The following is a 20,785-nucleotide window of genomic DNA, read 5'->3' on the forward strand; positions in this document are numbered from 1 at the left end:
TGCCTTGCCAAGGGGACAGTGGGGCCCATGACCAGGGGCCCTGCCCAAATTAGGTCCCCCTGGAAAAGTGTCCCCCATGTCAGCCTCAGTGCTGAAGGAGCTCCCACTCCTTGCTACGGCCCGGAGGCTGCAGCAGGGGCACAGAGCTTCTCTGATCTTGGGGCCGCAGCGGAGCAGAGGTAAAGGAGTGACAGGGTGGGGCCGGCGGGGGAAGGTGTGGAAGGAGACAGAGCCAGAGACAGAAGGGGGGGGCCATGGTTCCAGTGCTGGGGCCCCCACACTTGTTCTCCCTTTCCCTGGGCTTGGGCATCACTAGCCCCTGCTTAGTGAGTTGGGGTCAGTGGTCCCCAAAATGTGGGGTGTGACTTCTAGGGGGACACAGAGGAAGATTGATGTGGGCACCTCAGGGCCTGAGCCAGCCCCTATGGAGGGCAGAGAGGGAGCAACACTCAGCCCCACTATGTCCCAGCTCTTCCCCAACCCCACCCTCAGCCTGGGCCTCTGCCTTCCAGCCTGGCCTCAACCCCCATACCCCTGTCTGCACCCCACTCCCTAGCAAGCAACAGCCCTACTCCCAGCCCCGGTTCTCGATCGTGGCTTCCGAGGGCCACAGCCATGGATAAGAGGGCACAATGTGAAATGTTTGAGGACCACTGTTTTAGGGTGACATCCTCAATCACTTCTCTGCAGTCCAATAAAAGCTATTCCTCACCCACCTACCCCTCCATCAGGACAGACTAGGTATGTTCTGCTGCCCTTCATTCATGCAGGAAGGAGAATAACATTTCACTGCACTCAATCCTAAAGTGATTTGTAACCCACCACCATCCAAACTGGTCATTTTGGGGAAGCGGCCCCATCATGCTGCATACCTGGGCAGAGTAGGTGTGTCTATGCAAACACGGTCTGTTCCTGAAGTCTTTCCCTCAGCTCCTCACTAAATGTGAGGGGGGAGCTCATTCAGACCCTGCTTACACTTAGTATTTAAAAACTCCTTAGTGTCCCTAACTCTGCCGGCCTTAGATTTCTCCTCCTGTGCCTTTTTTGACAACTCAGGTGAGGTAGCCAAGTGGTTAAGCTGATGGACTGTTACTCCATTGTGCTTTGCACACATGGGTTCAAATCCCATCCTCCCTGGATGCATTTAGTCTTGACTCCTCTTTTATAGACAACTATGTCCCCCCTTGGTACAACAACAGATCAAACAATGTTGCTTCTGTTACCCCAAATTGGGTCAGCTAGTAAGCTTAGGAGGACTAATGACCCCCCAGAGTCTGGCAGAAAGCAGCACACTTAATATATTGATAGCTAAGCTCAAAAGAAGGGAGGAGGAAGGGTGTCATACTCACGCTCCCAGGACAGGCCTGGCAGTGGAGATGTCAGGATCCTTTAAGGTAAGTGTCCCACAGCACAGTGATGGATGGTGCGATTAAGGTCAGTCTCCCTGAGGCATGGATGGAATGTAACACAGCGAACCAGTGGCCAGACGGACCGGGAGAAGGGCATTCACTGGAGGTACAAAGGAGAGGGGGAAAGCCACTTCACAGGCATTCAAAGAGGGAGAGGAGACGAGCCAGAGGGGAGTGTAACAGACCTTTTGAGCATACAGGTTATACAGAGGACACCGATCACTGCTGCTCCTACAACAGGATAAGTTCCCAAGCAGCATGTTTCTTACTTTGCCCATCTGTCAATTTTGATGATTATCGATGGAAATATTTTGCCATTGGGTTGTGTGTTTACACAGAAATTGACATTTACTAACAAATAGGTAATTCTTCCAAGCCTGCCTAGTCTGCAGTTGATGGGTTTAGAGGGACACCTTCACTCTTCCAGGTCCCCATGCCAGGCCTGTGCTCTCCAGGCCGTCAACTTCCCACACTGCTGGGATCCTTCCCTCATCTTCCCCCAGACCACTGCTCCACCCCCACTTCTGGGATCCCCTCCCCACACTGTCTAACTCCCCTGCTGGCAGGATCCCTTTCCACTCCTGCCTCCACTCTGGGTAAAAGCTCTGCATTGTTCCCACACCAGAAGTTGAACCCAGGCCACATGGATGAAAACCAGGAATCCTGACCACTAGCCCATATGGGACTATTGTTGCATCTGATGAAGTGGGTATTCACCCACGACAGCTCATGCTCCAATACGTGTGTTAGTCTATAAGGTGCCACAGGACTCTTGGCTGCTATTATTACTACAACTCAGGCCTTGGCTACACTGGAGAGTTGCAGCGCTGGTGGTGGCTTTACAGCGCTGTAACTTACTCCCCGTCCACAGTGGCAAGGCACATACAGCTCTGTATCTCTCTGGCTACAGCGCTGCATGTACTCCACCTCGACGAGAGGAATAAAGAGAACAGAGCTGGTGCTGCAGCGCTGGGGTGCCAGTGTAAACAGTGATTAATCTTACTACGCTGTCACTGACCTCCGGAACCTTCCCATAATGCTTTTAAGTAGAGATAACGCTCTTTGTTTTGGTGTGATGCCTCTGTTTGTTTTGGTGTGAGCTCGGGGCTCCCGGAGCTGCTTATCTATAAACCAAACACAGTTACTGTTTGCAGTGAATGAGCAGAGGCAGGGAATCCCTTTGGAACGCCCACAGCTGGTGTTTGCTTGAGGAGAGAAGCAGCCCGGTGGGCACGGGGAGTGGGGCGGTGTCTGTTTTGGAGCAGCTGCTTATCTGGTCTGTGAGGAAAAAAACAAAGGCGGCTATTTGCATTTAGTGAATGACGGGTGGCGGAGGGGGTCGGAGCTTGCAAGGGACGGAGCTGACACAGTGTCAGCTCCAAAAATCCACTCGCTTTGTCTCCCCCACGCTGTCACACTCCGCCCCACCCTCCTCTTTTGAAAAGCACATTGCAGCCACTTGAACGCTGGGATAGCTGCCCACAATGCACCGCTCCCAACAACGCTGCAAATGCGGCCACACTGCAGCGCTGGTAGCTGTCACTGTGTCCACACTGCAGCGCTTTCCCTACACAGCTGTAGGAAGACAGCTTTAACTCCCAGTGCTGTACAGCTGCAAGCGTAGCCAAACCCTCTCTAAGCCAACCCCTTATGAGAGCAGCAGGGACTAGTGTGACGGAATGTCCCGATTTTGGGGTCTTTTTTCTTATATATGTAACCCTTCTGCCCCTCTAGTTGGCAGCAACAAGGGCCGGGTTCAGTATCCAGGGGTTCCGTTTCAGTAACACAATGCATAACCGGCTCGAGCCCCCACCCAGTGACCTGGGACACTCACATACCACACCCCCCTGGGCGCCTCTAGGAGGCAATACTTCCCCTCTCGCAAGCACGGAATCTGAGTGTAGCAAAATCTTTTTTAATAAAGGAAGGAATCAATGCGGCATCCCATTGGAGAAACACCACAAACAGGGTTATAACACAAACCATAAACAAAAACCCACCTCCAAGTACGTTTGGCACTGTCCTTTTTCCGCTTAGGGTTTTAAGTCCAATCACCCCAAAGTCCAACAACCCAAAAGTCTCTGGTCAATGCCACCCCAGAGTTCGAGAGTCTATCTGTAGAGGTCCCTCCCCCCAGCCTGGGTAGAAAGGGGCACCTTACGTGGTCCAGGGCCAACTGCCCTGCCTCTCCGTGGGTTCTGCTTCCGCCTTCTCCACGAACTGCTCCGCTCCACTCTGCTCCTCCAGCCGTCCTCAGGAACTGCTCCGCTCCACCAGCTGCTCTGCTCCATGAGCTGCTCTGCAAAACTGCTCGGCTCCGCTCACTCTGTGGGCCGCTCCACCCGTCCCGCAGCTACTGCGCTCTGCCAGCCGCTCTGCTGCCACCAGCTGTCCCGTGATCCGCTCCAGCCGTCCCCGCAACTGCTCCACTCCGCCAGCTGCTCTGTTCCACAGCATATCTTCAGGCTCCCCCACTAGTTAGCACAATGCTCAGTGCTCTCAGCTCAGTCATTTCAGCTTTTTTGTGATTTCAACTCTTAGTGATCTCAGCTCTTAGTGGGGGAGCCCCAGTGCTAGTGCACCATTAGCCCAAAGTGAGTTCAGCTCAGTCACCTGTATTTAGATTCTTGAGGGAATAAAAAAATCAACTCTGACATTCCACAGTGGAGAGAGGAGGGGGTGCAACTGGTGCTTCTGGCTCCACAAGGAGCCTGCACCACCAGGCACAGATACCTGTCCCCAGCCTCTCTACTTCACTGGGTTTTGGAACCCATGACCCTTGTCTAGCAAGTACCACCCAACTGAGGGTGAGTCATTTGTCACCAAGCAGTCCCACCGCTCAGCAATCTGGGATAGGGTAGGCGTGTCTATGCAAATAAACTCTCTGACATTCTTTCCACCAGATGTCAGGGTAGAGCTTATCCTGACTCTGCTTACATCCTTCCCCCAGCCAAGAATTTGTCGTCCCGACAAATCACATTCCCTACTATACCAACTTATTGGTCCCCTCCAAAAGGCATTAGATAGCCCACTTTAGCTTTCACAAACCTGTGTGCTAAATGTATAGGCTCCTCACTAATCACCCCAGGTGCATCGTAAGTTAACCGTTTCACTGGTCTTATTACCCTGTCTCGCCTATTAAGAATCTCTGTTGCTATGGTAGGGGGGACATCCTCTTGAGTGCCGGATGGGGAGGTTTCCTGTGAGTTCCCCTCAGATACTGGCATAGGCTCCTGCATTTCTAGTTCTAACAGTGGAGGGTCGCAGGTGCTCTGGACATCCTCCATCTGTATGTCACCATTGTCCAATAGCCTGTGTAAGTCATTACACGGGGGTCCCACCAGTGGCTCAGGGATGTCAGGAATGGGCCTAAATACTTCTGCCATAGGGTTTAGGGTGGAAGAGGATGTGCTCTCTTCTGATTCAGCGGATCGAGACTGAAATCTTGTCTTCATCCCAGGATACACCATGGTTGTGTCTTCCTCCTCAGACTCACTGTCAGATGTGCCGAGTAGGGGTAGGTTAGCTGCAGGAGGCCGGCTGTCCACATTGGAAGGCGGCTTTGGTACAGCACCTTTGTTCTGCCCAGTTGCCCTGTTGTGGCCCACCTCATAAGGGCTGCTTACCAATTCTCCCACAGGGAGCAAAAGGTTTCTATGCACGGTTTTGGTCTGCCCTGGACCCTCTTCAGGTTTTATCTTGTAGACCGGCAGGTCTCCTAGCTTTTCCATCACTAAGTAAGGTATTGCCTTCCATCTGTCAGCTATCTTGTGTTTGCCAGCAATACCCAAATTTCTCAGCAGGACTCTGTCCCCTGGCTGGAGCTCTTGCAGACGTACCCTAGCATCATATCGATGTTTGTTGCGGCCTGCATTCTTCTGAGCTGCAGATGTAGCTAAGTGATAAGCATCCCGCAGCTTTTCTCGTAGACGGGATAGATATTGCTGGTGAGTTTCATAGCTATCTCCATCCTCGGATACACCAAAGCACAGGTCTATGGGTAATCTTGGTTCTCGCCCAAACATTAAGAGATATGGGGTGACTCCCGTAGCGTCGTTCTTTGTGGCGTTGTAGGCGTGCACTAGAAATGCGACATGTTGGCTCCAGGTTGCCTTCTGCTCTGGCCGCAAAGTCCCTAACATATCTAACAGGGTTCGGTTGAACCTCTCTGGCTGAGGGTCACCCTGTGGGTGATAAGGCGTTGTCCTTGACTTTTTAATTCCTGCTATCCTCAGCACCTCCTTCAGAAGGTGACTCTCAAAGTCTCGTCCCTGATCCGAGTGTATCCGGGCTGGGAATCCATAAACTGAGAAATATTTTTCCCACAGTACTCGAGCGACGGTAGTGGCCTTCTGATCACGTGTGGGATATGCCTGCGCATATCGCGTGTAATGGTCGGTCACTACTAGGATGTTCCCAATATTCCTCTTGTCCACTTCTAAAGACAAGAAATCAATGCAAACCAGCTCCAGAGGTTTGTTGCTGGTGATGTTCTTCAGATATGCAGCCCTCGTGGGCAGAGTTTTCCTTTGCACACATCGCGCGCAGGTCTCACATTTCCGGCGAACATCTTCAGCCATCCGTGGCCAATAGAATCTACTGCGGATAAGTTCCAGGGTCCTCTCCATCCCTAAATGTCCAAAGTCATCATGCAGGGCCCTCATGGCCAGGGCTCTGTAATCTTTTGGCAGCACTAGTTGATTCCGTTGCTTTTGTAGAGGGTCTGTGGTCGTGCGGTGTAGCACTCCCTGAATCAGTTTTAGTTTGGTCCATTCTCTCAATAGTAGTTTGCCCTCTGGGGTAGGTGGGACAACCTCAGCTGGGCCTCGCCCCCCTCTTTTGGCAAGTAGTGTATCACGAATGTCAGCATCTTGTAGTTGGGCCTCTTGCCAGTCAGCCGTATTGAGCATGGGCAAGGGAGATTGGTCCAAAGCAATGTAGTTCACTGAAGCAGAAGGCACGCCTTCAGGGGGTAGGCCCAAAGCTTCAGCAACACATCCATGAAGGCTCTCATGGGCCTCCGGCTCTCGGCGACTCACACTGCAAATAGCTCTCACGCCATCCGTGGGTATCACAGCAACATCAGGTGCCTGCGGACGTCTGGACAAGGCATCTGCATCTACATTGCTCCTCCCTGATCGGTATTGAATGCTGAACTCATAGCTAGCCAAGGCGGCCACCCATCTCTGGCCTGTAGCATCCAATTTAGCACTTGTTAACACATAGGTCAGTGGGTTGTTGTCTGTCCACACCTGGAACTGAGCACCGTACAAGTAGTCTCGGAATTTCTCAGTGATGGCCCATTTCAAGGCCAAGAACTCCAGCTTGTGGATGGGGTAGCGAGTTTCACTGTCAGACAGTCCTCGGCTGGCAAAGGCTACCGGTTTGCGTTTGCCTTCCACTTCCTGATACAGTACTGCTCCCAGACCCTCCAAACTGGCATCAGTATGCAGGATAAACGGTTTGCTTGGGTCAGCAAAGACTAGGACGGGAGCATGAGTTAAGCGAGTAATGATTTCCCGAAAAGCTCTCTCACATCTTTCATCCCACCGCGGCCCAAATGGTTCGAAGGGGCCATAGTGTCTCTGCAAAGGCGGCTTTGGAGGCCTCCGCTTATTCTGGGTCTTAGATTTGTTCTTGTTGGACTGGTATCCCCTGGTAAGATCATTCAGAGGTTTTACAATCGTAGCATAGTTCTTCACAAATCTGCGGTAGTAACCACTAAATCCAAGAAACGTCTTGAGTTCTCTGTAGTTAATGGGACGTGGCCAGGTAGTGAGTGCTTCTATTTTATCGGGGTCAGTACTCACACCCTCTTGGGACACGATGTGACCTACATACTTCACTGAGGTTTGGCAGAACTGGCATTTATCAATTGAAAGCTTCAAACCGTATGCCTCCAACCTGTCGAGCACTTTAAGAAGTCTTTCTTCATGTTCCTCCAGGGTTCTTCCAAACACAATCAGGTCATCCAAGTAAACTAACACCTGCAGTAAATTCATGTCTCCCACGACTTTTTCCATAAGACGTTGAAATGTGGCAGGTGCTCCAGAAATCCCTTGGGGCATGCGTTCGAACTGATAAAACCCTAATGGGCAGATGAAGGCTGTCTTCTCCTTATCTTCTTCACCCAGAGGGATCTGGTAGTATCCACTCCGAAGATCCAACACAGAGAACCACTGACTACCCAGCAAACAGTCCAAGGCATCTTGTACTCGAGGCATGGTGTACTGATCAACCGTAGTGCGCCTGTTTAGGGTGCGGTAGTCAATACACATCCGGATTTTTCCACTCTTCTTACGAACGACCACAATGGGTGAGGCATAGGGGCTTCGTGACTCTGTGATGATACCATTTGCGATCAGCTCTTGAAGATGATGGCGCACGTCTTCCATCTCAGAGAGGGCAATCCTCCTAGACCTCTCCCTGAAGGGTCGGGGATCTTGTAGCCTGATATGGTGTTCCACTCCCTTTGCACATCCCACGTCCCACTCATGTAGTGAGAACACCTCGGATCTCTCGCAAAGCTTCTTCCTCAGGCGATCCTTCCACTCCTCAGACAGCGGTGAGTCCCCGAAGTCAAACTTCGCAGGATCTATCATTGGAACTTCAGCTTCACACTGGGGTCTCACAACGCTTTCAGGCTCAAAATGTCTGCAATCTTCTGCCCTGGTTTTACAAACACATCACGGCGTGTTTCATTAGCAACCAGTATCGTCACCTCCTCCTGGGCTTCAGCAGGTAGGGTTATGACTCCGCTGAGAACCAGCACTCCTTCTGGGAGCCCTCCCTTGGTTGGCTGCTCTACCACAGCTAATGTTTCCTTACTGCCTTTTAGGCAGGTACTCCTGACAATCACCTCCTTTTCTGACATGGCAGGCACCACTAAAGGGACCAGGCCCGCATACCTCAGTGCTCCGACTGGCAAATCAGGCATCACTTTTCTCGTGTCCTCAATTTTTCTGTAAGCCTCGGCACAGTGTGTGTGTATCACCAAGGTATTCAGATATTGGTCTCCTGCTTGCTGTCTGCAGTAATCGGCCAGTATCCTAAAGAGGCTGGAGTTGGTCCCTATTAGCACAGACACATCAGAGGCTCCTTTGGGGTCAGGGCATATTAAAGCAGCAGTGTCCACCTCCTGTCTTACCCCAGCAATCTCTTCTGGGAATTCCAGGTGTACTATGACATAGCCCTGATAAGGGTATTCATCCATGCTGAGGCCACACAGACCAATGCCAGTCAGTGGCTGTATGGGCAGGTGCCTAAGCATCTGTTGGTAGAATGACTGAAATATAATAGTCACTTGAGATCCAGTGTCAAGCACAGCTTTACACTCCGCCCCTTCAATCCTCACCATGACCTCTGCTCGAGGCCCTATCAGTCCTGCAGGGATCCCAGCTGGTTGGTCTCTTCTGGGGGAATCTTCAAATCCTCTAGGCCTAGATGGTCTCTGTCCCCGGACCTTCTGGCAGCTACTGGATCTCTCCCAACTGATCCTCAGCTTTTCATACACTAAGGAGGGGTTCTCTTCCTTATGGCAGTTAGCAGCACTGTGCCCATCCTGACCACACCGGTAGCAAAAGAAGTGTCCTTTCCCCATTCGGCGAGGTGGGACGGTGACTCTAGATACTGACTTCTCTATCATCACAGTCTGAGGCTCCTTATTCCGGGAAGTCTTAGCTTGGTCAATGATGCTTTGCAGCTCAGCTATCCGTTCTGTCAGGACCTGCATTTGTTGGGCAAGTTCCTCTGTGGTGCTCACCATCAGTACACTGGCCATTGGCGGTGGTGTCGTACTGGCTCGTTCCAATGTTTGGGCTTCCCAACACTCGCTGGCTGCCTGCCTTTCTTCTTCTTCCCTGACCTCCTTTATCAGCTGGGAGTAACTTGGGGGATGTTCCTGCCGTTCTCTTAGTCGGAGATGAAGTAGGATTGGGTTCCGATACTGAGTCCCTCTTACAACTTGAGCCAGTCTGGTCTGATCCATCTGCTCAGCAGTCACTGCTCCCCTCATAACAGCTCTCTGAAGTAGTCTCTCCAGCCTCTGTATGTAGGCTGAAATTTTCTCACCCCTTTGCTGTCGGGAATTAATGAATTTACAGTAACTGTCCTCAGGGCCCTCTACGCTCCCAAAGGTATTATCAAGGGCCTCTAGGCAGTCCTTCACACTGACCTCAGGGTCAGTGAGCTTCAGGGTGCGAATTACATCTAATGCTGGGCCACTAAGGCTCTCTATTAGACATCGTCGCTTTTCTACATCGGGTACGGCCCACTCCCGCAGCATTTCAGTAGTATGCTCCGACCAAAGTTCAAACTCCTCTTCCCCATCAAATAACCTTAACTTACGACAAGAGTTTGACGTAGCATAGGCCAACACAATCTTTTCCAATATATGCCCCAGTGCTTTTGCCCAATCATAGGCTGAGTCTGCCGCCCCTGAGCTAGAGGCTGCAGGACTGGGGCCCAACAAACCCGACATATTAGCCATTATACAAACAGTAGTTTCCTCAAAATATAAACATAATTATTTCCCAATACAGTGGAACACTCAACAAGTGCTTGCGAGGGGTACTGACCCAAGGATCCCGGACGAGCCCCCAAAAATGTAACCCTTCTGCCCCTCTAGTTGGCAGCAACAAGGGCCGGGTTCAGTATCCAGGGGTTCCGTTTCAGTAACACAATGCATAACCGGCTCGAGCCCCCACCCAGTGACCTGGGACACTCACATACCACACCCCCCTGGGCGCCTCTAGGAGGCAATACTTCCCCTCTCGCAAGCACGGAGTCTGAGTGTAGCAAAATCTTTTTTAATAAAGGAAGGAATCAATGCGGCATCCCATTGGAGAAACACCACAAACAGGGTTATAACACAAACCATAAACAAAACCCCACCTCCAAGTACGTTTGGCACTGTCCTTTTTCCGCTTAGGGTTTTAAGTCCAATCACCCCAAAGTCCAACAACCCAAAAGTCTCTGGTCAATGCCACCCCAGAGTTCGAGAGTCTATCTGTAGAGGTCCCTCCCCCCAGCCTGGGTAGAAAGGGGCACCTTACGTGGTCCAGGGCCAACTGCCCTGCCTCTCCGTGGGTTCTGCTTCCGCCTTCTCCACGAACTGCTCCGCTCCACTCTGCTCCTCCAGCCGTCCTCAGGAACTGCTCCGCTCCACCAGCTGCTCTGCTCCATGAGCTGCTCTGCAAAACTGCTCGGCTCCGCTCACTCTGTGGGCCGCTCCACCCGTCCCGCAGCTACTGCGCTCTGCCAGCCGCTCTGCTGCCACCAGCTGTCCCGTGATCCGCTCCAGCCGTCCCCGCAACTGCTCCACTCCGCCAGCTGCTCTGTTCCACAGCATATCTTCAGGCTCCCCCACTAGTTAGCACAATGCTCAGTGCTCTCAGCTCAGTCATTTCAGCTTTTTTGTGATTTCAACTCTTAGTGATCTCAGTTCTTAGTGGGGGAGCCCCAGTGCTACTGCACCATTAGCCCAAAGTGAGTTCAGCTCAGTCACCTGTATTTAGATTCTTGAGGGAATAAAAAAATCAACTCTGACATTCCACAGTGGAGAGAGGAGGGGGTGCAACTGGTGCTTCTGGCTCCACAAGGAGCCTGCCCCACCAGGCACAGATACCTGTCCCCAGCCTCTCTACTTCACTGGGTTTTGGAACCCATGACCCTTGTCTAGCAAGTACCACCCAACTGAGGGTGAGTCATTTGTCACCAAGCAGTCCCACCGCTCAGCAATCTGGGATAGGGTAGGCGTGTCTATGCAAATAAACTCTCTGACATTCTTTCCACCAGATGTCAGGGTAGAGCTTATCCTGACTCTGCTTACATCTAGCTGCCTATTAACCCCCACCCCCATCCCAATTTTTCACATTTGCTGTCGGATCACCCTAGCAGGGGTTTGCACACAGGGCTGCATTAACCTTCAGGTGCTGAGGTTTCCCTCTCTCCATTCCCAGCGCCTGTGATCAGGAAACAGACATCAGGGCTCCCAGGTGCTGCACAGACCATGACTGAGATCAGATCCCATATCGTGCAAGGTGCTGTATGAACCCTGGTCAACACTGGGACACCCAGGGGGTTCCCCTCAAATTCCCTGAGCCTCTGCTGCCCAACTTCTTCTGACTCCTTCTGGATCACCCCCCTCGCAAAAAAAAAACACTTTTCCAAACAGTCCTTCTTTCCCTGCCCCCTGATTCTGCTTTCACACCCTGGGACCATCTCCTCTCTTCGGCTCTTCCCCTCCAGGTGAAGCAGAGATGGAGGCAACTTCAGCCACTGGAGACAGCCCCAGCGAGCTCTGCAGCCAGCTCTGAGGGGGGTGGGGGTGTGTTTGCAGACACAGGAAGGGAGCAACTGGGAGCGGGGGGTTGCTGGGAAGAAGGAGGCAGGAGAAGGAAGACCAGAGACCCAACACTGGGCAGCTCCTGGGTTGGGGCTCTGGCACAGCCCAGAGGCAGGGCAGCTCCTGGGGGCAGGGCTCTGGCTCAGCTCAGGGGCGGGGCAGCTCCTGAGGCGGGGCTCTGGCTCAGCTCAGGGGCGGGGCAGCTCCTGGGGGCGGGGCTCTGGCTCAGCTCAGGGGCGGGGCAGCTCCTTGGGGCGGGGCTCTGGCACATTGTGACGCGGAGCCCGGGCTGAGCAGCTGCTGCCTGGTGTCCACGTGGTGCCAGCAGCGCTGGAGCGGAGCCGCTGCTCTCAGCTGCAGCCAGGATCTGCCCTCGGCCCCGCTGGGATCCAGGTGGGGACAGAGACTGGGGCCCGGGGGTTCCCCTTGGTGTGGCTGGCGGGGGCGGGAGGGGAGAAGCCGGAGCTGCAGGCGTGGGAAGGGCGGTGGGACATTGTGACCCGGAGCCCCCGGGGAGTGAGAGCCCCCGGGGGGGGGCACTGGGGGGGCGGGAAAGTGACTGTGCTCCGGGGAGCCTGGGAGAAGCCTTGAAGGCGCCTCGGCCCCAGTGGAGCTGCAGGAGGATCCGCCCCCCCGCCCCGCTGGGATGGGGGGGGCCGGGGCCCGGCCGTCGTGTGGGGGGGAGGGGCGGACCCCGGGCCAGGCGGGGGTGGGGCGGTGTATTAAATCCCTCCCCATAGCAATGTGCTACTCCCGGGCACTGCGCATGCCCAGTAACAGCCGCTGAAGCCCGCTGCCCTTCCCCCTGCCCGGACCAGCCGTAACGTTCCGCCGGGCGCTGGGGGCGGGGCTGGAGCGGGGCGGGGAGTAACAGGGAGCGTGGGAGGGGCGGGCGCAGAGCAGGAAATTGATGGGCGGGGGGGGTCAGGCAGCTGGAGGCAGGGTTCGTGGGGGGCTAAAGGGCACAATCCGGGCTGGGGGGAGGAGCAGGAGTTGAGCTCAGGGGGAGGCGCTGGCAGAGCCCCCCCCTTTGGTGTGAGGGCGGAGGTGTCGAGGGGGAGGAGAAGCCGGAGTTGCAGGGGGGGGAGGTCACTGGGGTGTGGGGGTAGATCTGTCTCTGTGCAGCCAGGACATTCCCGGGGTGGGAGGGAGGTGAGTTAACTGGATCCTGTCCCTGTTTTTGCCACTTCCTCCCACACACACATTCTCTCAAGATTTCCCCTTTTCTCTCTCATTATCACACGTGGCTATAAAATCCAGGGAGATTCTCCTTCCCCCCCCCAATGATCAGCTCTCTAATTGCCTCTGATTTTCCCTTTTCTCTCCATACTTCTCAAATGTCAATTTAAAATCTCTCCGATGGGGGGTGGATTTTCCACCCATTTTATCTGCAGCGATTTGTCCTTGTTTGGGTGGGAAATTGTTGCCCTGGGTCATTCCCCAGAACATGGCTCCCACTGGAGTGGGATGGGATGAGGTTCCCGTTCTCTGCCAGGGCAGGGAAGGGAAGGGAGGAGCACATCCCCCATGGAGACTGCCCAGACCCCATTTCCCAATCCCCTGCGGCCCCCTTCCATTGTCCAGGGAGCCTTCCAGCTCCCCCCCCGCCCTTAAATCAGCTCCTCAAAGGGCTCTGAGCTGCTCACGTGAATGGTTGCCCCGTGGCCGGGGGGGGACCATCACATTCTGTTTATGTATTGGACAGTCATATAAAATCCAGTCCAACAGTCCCCCTTTTCCACTAGTTATTTAATAGCAACATCAAATCCCCTCCGATCTTGGTGGTTTTCTCTCATGTTATCAAATGTCGTTTTGTGACAGGGTTCTCTCTGCGTGTCTCAAAGATTGATATAAAATACCCCAAACATTTGCCCCACTTCTCTCTAGTTGTTTTATTTCTAATTGAATATGATGGGTTGTTTCCCAATGTGCTAAGATGCAGCCGCCTCTGGGGTGGATCCATGGTGGCCATTATTTGCTAGTGACAGCCCGTGGATCTTTCTTGCCCTCCAGGCCTTCCATTCTCCTGTTAAAGAAGCACTCCCCAGGCTCCCTCTGCCTGTGTGACTGGCCAGCAGGAGGTGGTGTGTTAACTTTCTAGCCACTTCTCACACTCTGTGAGGTAACACTTGCAGGGGCAGGGAAGGTGTCTGTGTGGGGAGATTGCAGCTGAAGGGGCATTGTGGTAGGGGGAGGCCTCTGGGTGGCTGGGCAGGGGGTACCCTAGTCAGGTTGGTGGGTTGTGGAGGTTTGGGGTTTTCGGGGGTGGTGGTTCTGATGTGCCCATCCCTGAGGCTATGGGTCCTGGAGGTGGGTATCGCTGGGGGCCTGGTGGCTGCAGAACAGTGGGGGTGGGTGTCTCTTGGGGAGGCGGGACAGAGGGTTAGAGGGAGCCTGGTTCTGTGCCAGGGGCTCTGTCTGTGCTTCCCCCGCTGGTTCCTGGTTTTGTTGCCATGCCCAGTGCACAGAGCTGGGGGAGGGGATCCCTGGCACTAGGTGAGGGCATGCCAGGGAAGCAGAGTGATGGGTCGCACTGTAAAGCATCAGGGGGTCACACTGGGCAGAGGAGGGGGTCCCAGGCAAATGTCAGGGTAGATCGTTCTGGAGGGTGGGGAAGTTCCTAGGCAGGCAGTGAGGGACTGAGTTCCCAGTGGGGGGGGGTCCCTTGAGGGGGTCCCTGGCTGCTGGGGGCTCTTGGTGGGGGGAACCCTTTGGGATTCCCAACCTGGCAATCATGGTGTGGTGGGGGTTCTCTGGCCGGTGGGGCTTTGAGGGGTATCTGGGGTCCCTGGCCAGGGACTCTGGGGGCTGCGTCCCAGGGAATATCTGATGGGATCCTGGCTGGGGGGTGTCTGGGGCCCCTGGCTGGGGGGTCTGGGCTCTGGGTACTAGGGGGTGTCTGGGGGCTGCTGCTAACCATGATCCTTCTCTCTGGTCAACTTGTACCAGAGTCCTGGCTCCTAGTCACCAGGTCACCAAGTCCATTCCCCAGTCACGTGCCCTGTCACTGTGATAACTTTCTGTCCACTTAGCAAACACTGTTAGTGTGAAATTCACAGAATTTACTTTTCTCCTCTTTTGAAAACTGCAGGAACTTTCGGTTCCGTTTGGAAAATTTTTGCCCCCAGTCCTTGTCCTAGATCTGCGGGGGTGAGGGAGGTGGGAAGGGAGTCAGCACTGCCACACGATGGTCTTTTCCACAGCGTTCTGAACTCATTCTTTCTGAAATCCGGTGTCATTGAGACCGTTGTTAATCCAGAGTCACTGTATGGAAAGACAAGGAGTGATTCCAGATGGACAGTGGGTCAAATGAGATCAGCCATTCTCCCTGTGAGGAGGGGCTCCCATTAGCTGCTCTCCCCAGAGAGCTAAAGGAGGGAAGCTGCTCATACACTCCGTCCCTCTCTGCTCAGGATATTGGGGTTCAGCTTCCTGGGTCAGATGCTGCAGCCTCCATTGTGATCTGGGAGACCAGGCTTGGCAGCTGCTGCTCCCCCAGTGGGGCTCTGTGCTGGGAAGTGACCTTAATTAAAGCTTCTTCTCTGCCCGGCCCAGGGGATGACTTTCTGCAGCTGGTCCTAGCCCCCTAGGGCAGTCCTGGGCCCTGTTACTACTAAATTCTGAGCCAGAGTCTCCAGGTAACTGAAAGACCTCAGGGAATGTCCTAGGGTCTGGCAAGAAAGTGACTCTGCACAAACAACACCACCTCATTTCTCCTCCCATTAGCGGTTGCCAGGAGGAAATCCAGCCATGGGAGAGCAAAGCCCCCAGGAATGGGACTGTCCCAGCCAGAGGGGCAGGGAGAGAGGACAGGGGAAGGAGAGACTGAAAGGGGCAGTGGGAGAAATGAATGTGGGGGAGAGATTTCCAGCTCTCTAGTCCACCCAGACACATGTATTGCTGCATCCTGGGGCAGAACCACTTTCCAGTGAACAAAACAAGGATCAGACAGAGCAAAAGCCAGTTCCTGACTCCATATTCCCCCTGCTGGGGTGTGGCTGCCGTGGGGTCAGTGTCTGAGGGAATCCCCCACAGTGACTCCTTTGGTTCTGCTCTTTTCTAGCCTTGTGTTCAGAGAAGGGGTGAGGGGAGAGAGAAGGGAGGTTAAAAATGTGTCTGTGGACTTAGCCTGGCAGGAGGGGCCAGGTCTAAATTGTAATAAACAGATTGAGCATTTCCCAGCATGACAGAATCTAGGGTGTCTGTCTGCAGGGAAAGGGCCTGGGGGAATTGTGATGTGAAATTAACTAAAACCGGTTCTGAAACGCCCACAACTGCCCTTCTCCCCCAGACAGGCTGCAGAATGTTTTGCTCCAGCTCATCCCAGCCTGGCGTGGGACAGGGAAGAGAAATGGCTGCAGTGGAGTCAGTCCAGGTAGAGATTATCGGGGGGTTGCTGGTGGGTTCCTGCTGGAGGAAAGGGAGAGCAAATACACCAGAGGTGGGAAGGTTTGCAGAGTCTGGTTTGGAGGTTGGAGCGGGGCAGGAAATTCACAGCGTGGGGAAAGGAGGAGGCCAGGGTGTGGCAGACCTGCTGGGAGTTATTTACTAAGTGGCCTAGATTCTAGGAACAGACCCAGGAGGTTTGGAGGTGGAAATGCCCTAATTTGTGAAGAGAGAAAATAACCCACCTACATGGAGCTAGTCAAACTGACCAGACTCCTAGTGCTGGAGCCTGACCTCATTAACCATCAGCTGCTGTGAGATATAAAGGGGACACCCATGAGTCAGGCTTATTGGAGCTGCCTCTCCCTTCATATCCCGCTCCTCACAATGAGGAGGGTGTTGGGCATCCTACCAGCGAGCTCTCCCTGGACCCTGCTAGGGGCTCCATCTCCTGTATCAGTCAGTGGCTAGTAGGGGGGTGATGGATATGCTGGGAGAGATAAGGGGCTCTCTCTTCATCCCCTCACCCTGGCATTTGCTGGATACTCTGAGCCAGGTCGAGGTGGGACTCTCCTGACTATGATCCACCCAGAGCTTCCATTTGATTCACTCTTCTCTGCCACAAATAGTGGGGCTGTGAGTGGGGCAGCAAGTCCTTAGTGTTGGACTCTTACTCTTTCAGGGGCTGGTGACCTTCAAGGAGATGGCTATGTATTTCACCAGGGAAGAGTGGGCTCTGCTGGACCCCACTCAGAGAGCCCTCTACTGGGATGTCATGCAGGAGAACTATGAGACTGTGACCTCGCTGGGTAAGGGTTCCTGTCCCTTCTGTTCTTGGAAGGGGAAATGAAGAGTGAAGGTTCACGCCACCCCCACAATGCCATCTGTACCCTGTCCTGTTTCAGCATCACCCCAATAGGCCAGTGACACACATAATACCAGAGACCCTCCTCTGCTGCAGAACACTTTGGGAACAGAGCACAGGAGCCGTATTGCACAGTGTCAAATATCTCCTGTTTGCTCAAGTGAAACTGGGGGTTAGGTCTGGCATAACTGTCCCATACCCCTAATCATTTTTGTTGCCCTTTTCTGAACCTTTTCCAATTCCAATATATTCTATTTTTGAGATGGGGTGACATGTGCATGCAGTATTCAAGATGTGGGTGTATCATGGATTTATTTGCTGTTTTTACAAATATGATCTATGAGATATTCTGTCATATCTATCACTTTCTTAATTATTTCCTACATTGTTCACTTTTTTTCACTGCTGCTGCACATTGAGTGGATGTTTTCAGAGAACTATCCACAGTGACTCCAAGATCCACTCTCTTGAGTGGAAACAACTAATTTAGACCCCATCATTTTGTATGTATAGTTGGGATTGTGTTTTCCAATGGGCTGCACTATGTGCTATCCTGTCATCTAGTACTGCTGAGATCCTGGATTCAGTAATATCCCTGCCCTTCCTGTTCCCTTTCTCCACCGAACCCCGCCAGCCCATGCTTCCTGTTCCCAGCTTCCCCAGGATTCTCGCACTGTCTCTGAACCTCTCTGTCAGCAAGAAGCAGTGCCAGGGACACTTGCCCTCTGTCTGGAGTCTTCGATTTCTGGGACATGGATTTACTTTCTCTGTGTTGTAAGAGGCTCTGTCATAATGAGTGTCTGTGATGTTACCCAGAGTACAATCTGGACTGTTAAATAGCTGTCCCCTCAGTCCTCCAGCATGGGGTGCCTTTTCCACTGTTTTCCCGCGAGAACAGCCCCTCTTGGCCAATTAACACACAGTCTCCAGCATGTAACTCACTCCCAGCTACACAGTATTGAGTGCTGCTAGACAGCCACTCATGAATTACACCTCAGGAGAAAACCAGCAAATTCTCAAGTGCCCAACTTTCCCCCAGAAATGTGCATCTTGCACTGTCCAGCACGCTACTGAACGACCCAAGCTCATATGAAGTCTGTCATTTCATCAGCGGAAAATGACATGCACCAGCTTGTTATCCCAAACAGAGTTTCCAACACACTTCAATCCACACATACTGGTTAGATGAACAATAAACCAAGATTGTTAACTACCAAAAACTAAAACTAGGCCCAGTCCATGAAAGGGGCACTCCCAGGAGAGACTGTATAAAGGCTGGAACATGAAACACCTTTGTAAACCTGAGACAGCTGCCTTGGGGACAATGACAGGGAGAATCCCCCAAAGTGACTCCTTTGTTTCTGCTCTTCTCTGGCCTCCGATTGTTCCTTCCAACGTGGAGTACTTTGCACTTGTCTCTACTGAATTTGATCCTATTTACTTCAGATCATTTCTCCCGTTTGTCCAGATCATTTTGAATTTTAATCCAATCCTCCAAAGCACTTACAACCCCTCCCAGCTTGGTGTTGTCCGCAAACTTGATACGTGTAAGAGAGAGACTGTTACTGGGAGGGTTTCCCCATGTGTCAGAGGGTTACACCCTGGTGGGAGGGGGCTAGGCCTGTACTGGAATAAGGTCACTCTGTGCTTCACAGTGTGCTAGAACCTAGAATGTGCATTAGCAGGGGAAAAGCTGGGGGGAATCGGCTTGTGGAATGGACAAAAGCCTAGTCTGAATTCTCACACCTTGCCCTTTTCACCCCGGCAGGCCAGAGAATAACATCCATGTTTCGCTGCAGATCATCTCGTCCTCCCAGGGGCAAGGAAATGGCTGCAATGGAGCTGGCTCAGGTAAGAGATTATCAGGGTGGCGGGCTCTGCTTGGAGGTTGAGGAGCAGTAAATGCATAAGAGGGTGGGAATTGCTAGAGGTGGTGGGAAGCAGGAAATATCTCGGGTGGAGAAAGGGAGGGGACAGCATGTGACAAACCTGCTGAGACTTGTGTAGTGTAGGGCGTGATGGGTTGTCACCCCCAGGAGGCAGTTTGTGGAGCTTCTGGGAACTGCTGTGTCCTCTAACCCTCACGCTGGGCTGGCCCTTCTCACACTGCTTTGCTGGAGATTTCGCCAGCCTCTCCAGGGCCTGTTATCACCCAACACAACAGCAGGTGGCGCCATGCAGCCAACTAAGCTACCTGAGTGCGTTACCTAAGCCACTCAAGGACAGATAGAAGACAAGAGCCAATTTCCCACTCCCCAACCTTGCACACTTGCTGTAGTATAAATCCAGAATGATACCATCTTATAGTGCACAGGGATCTCTATAATACAAGCTCATTAATGTAGTTCCCCTTCCCCTCGATATGGGACAGATGTGCACAACAAGCTGAGATTTTCCCCAGACACTTCACTCAAAATACGCTGTTGTCAGAGGTGTTGTTAAAGGAATGCCGGTGTGGTGCTCTGCTCTGCTCTCTCCTTGTTGGTATCACTCGGCTGCGTGCGTGTGTTCCCTCTGTGTGCTGCCCCAGCTCTGCGCAGATAGCTGACACAGCAGACCCAAAGAGAACCCCCAATGACCACAGAGTCTAGTAAGGTACGAAGGCACGTCGGCCAGGTTTATTGCGATCTCGGACACAGTTGCAGTTCCTCTGAGATTGTTACTCTACAGGGCATACTACGAGAAAGTGCCTCTTGGCAATGGACTCGGCTCAGTCAGTGGCAGGACTTTCCACTGCCCCCTAGGCCGGACAAAGACATCGCCCCAGGGATACATTTTTATACACAGGTACAAACAAGTTACACATCACTCCTGATATATTGAGGTACAACCCTTCTACGTAGCAAGGTACAACCCCTCTATGTAGTAAGGTGCCGCCTCTCACCTTGTACATGTTGGTTCGATCAAAACAACTCTATCCATCATATTACCCTTTTGGCCCTGTCATTGGGATGAGTCGGCCTGTTCCTTGTTATCTGTGTGGAATGTGCAAGTATGTGAATGTTCTGATCTCTAGTGTTCAGGACCTTTTAGGTACGTATCTTCTTGCAGCATCAGCCCTTTCCTTGCCAGCTTCTGTGAGCAGGGCCTGCCTCTGGCTCACAGCTTCACTTCGCTTTATATTAGCAAAGTCTTGGCCATTATTTTAGTTCAGGCCTCATACTGGGCCTTCACTTACTACATTCCCCCACTTTTTGTCTTTTTATGGGGAGGATGTTTACCCATCGTCCTGGAAAAGCATAATGCATGGACTAAAGATAAACCAGTGGGCGAAACACTGTTATGTGATTACCTTATTTTACCATCCATACACTCATGCCCCATCTGTCTGTTTAGTCTGCACATTCCCTCGTACGACTGAGAGACAGATTTTATTATCCAATTATTTTTTAGTCCCTTATGGTGGGCCTGGGAATGTTAAGCCCGGGACCATGACTGAGGAATGTAATATTAAGATTGATCCTTAGAGGCACTTCCAAATAATTAATATATATTAATTATATGGATATGGCATATATTTGTAGTGTGTATGGGCATATATGTATAGTATGTATGTGTACATATGACACCAACTTATATCCAAGCATAGCCATGTTTTTCCAGGCTGCTGATGTACTCTGGCCCTTTTACTTTGGTGACACAGATAGAAACACACTCCTATTAGGGCAATTTCAGTTATCACCTGTCTAATCATTAGTAGTAGGCTAAGTGTTTTAAAGTACTGGGATAGGATTGTGATAGTGTGTCCCACAGTGCTATGTATATGAGAAGTAAAACAGA

The 20,785-nt window shown here is 52.5% G+C and overlaps 1 non-coding gene across 1 annotated transcript; it reads left to right on the top strand.

The window, feature by feature from the left end:
* Positions 1 to 1,054: 1,054 nt before the first annotated feature.
* On the top strand, positions 1,055 to 1,137 carry TRNAN-GUU (transfer RNA asparagine (anticodon GUU)). Its single transcript has one exon. It is a non-coding gene; the product is annotated as a tRNA-Asn (tRNA).
* The last annotated feature ends 19,648 nt before the right edge of the window (positions 1,138 to 20,785 follow it).

This window comes from Gopherus flavomarginatus, unplaced genomic scaffold (genome assembly GCF_025201925.1).
Source record: "Gopherus flavomarginatus isolate rGopFla2 unplaced genomic scaffold, rGopFla2.mat.asm mat_scaffold_731_arrow_ctg1, whole genome shotgun sequence".
In the NCBI taxonomy this organism is placed as follows: Eukaryota; Metazoa; Chordata; order Testudines; family Testudinidae; genus Gopherus; species Gopherus flavomarginatus.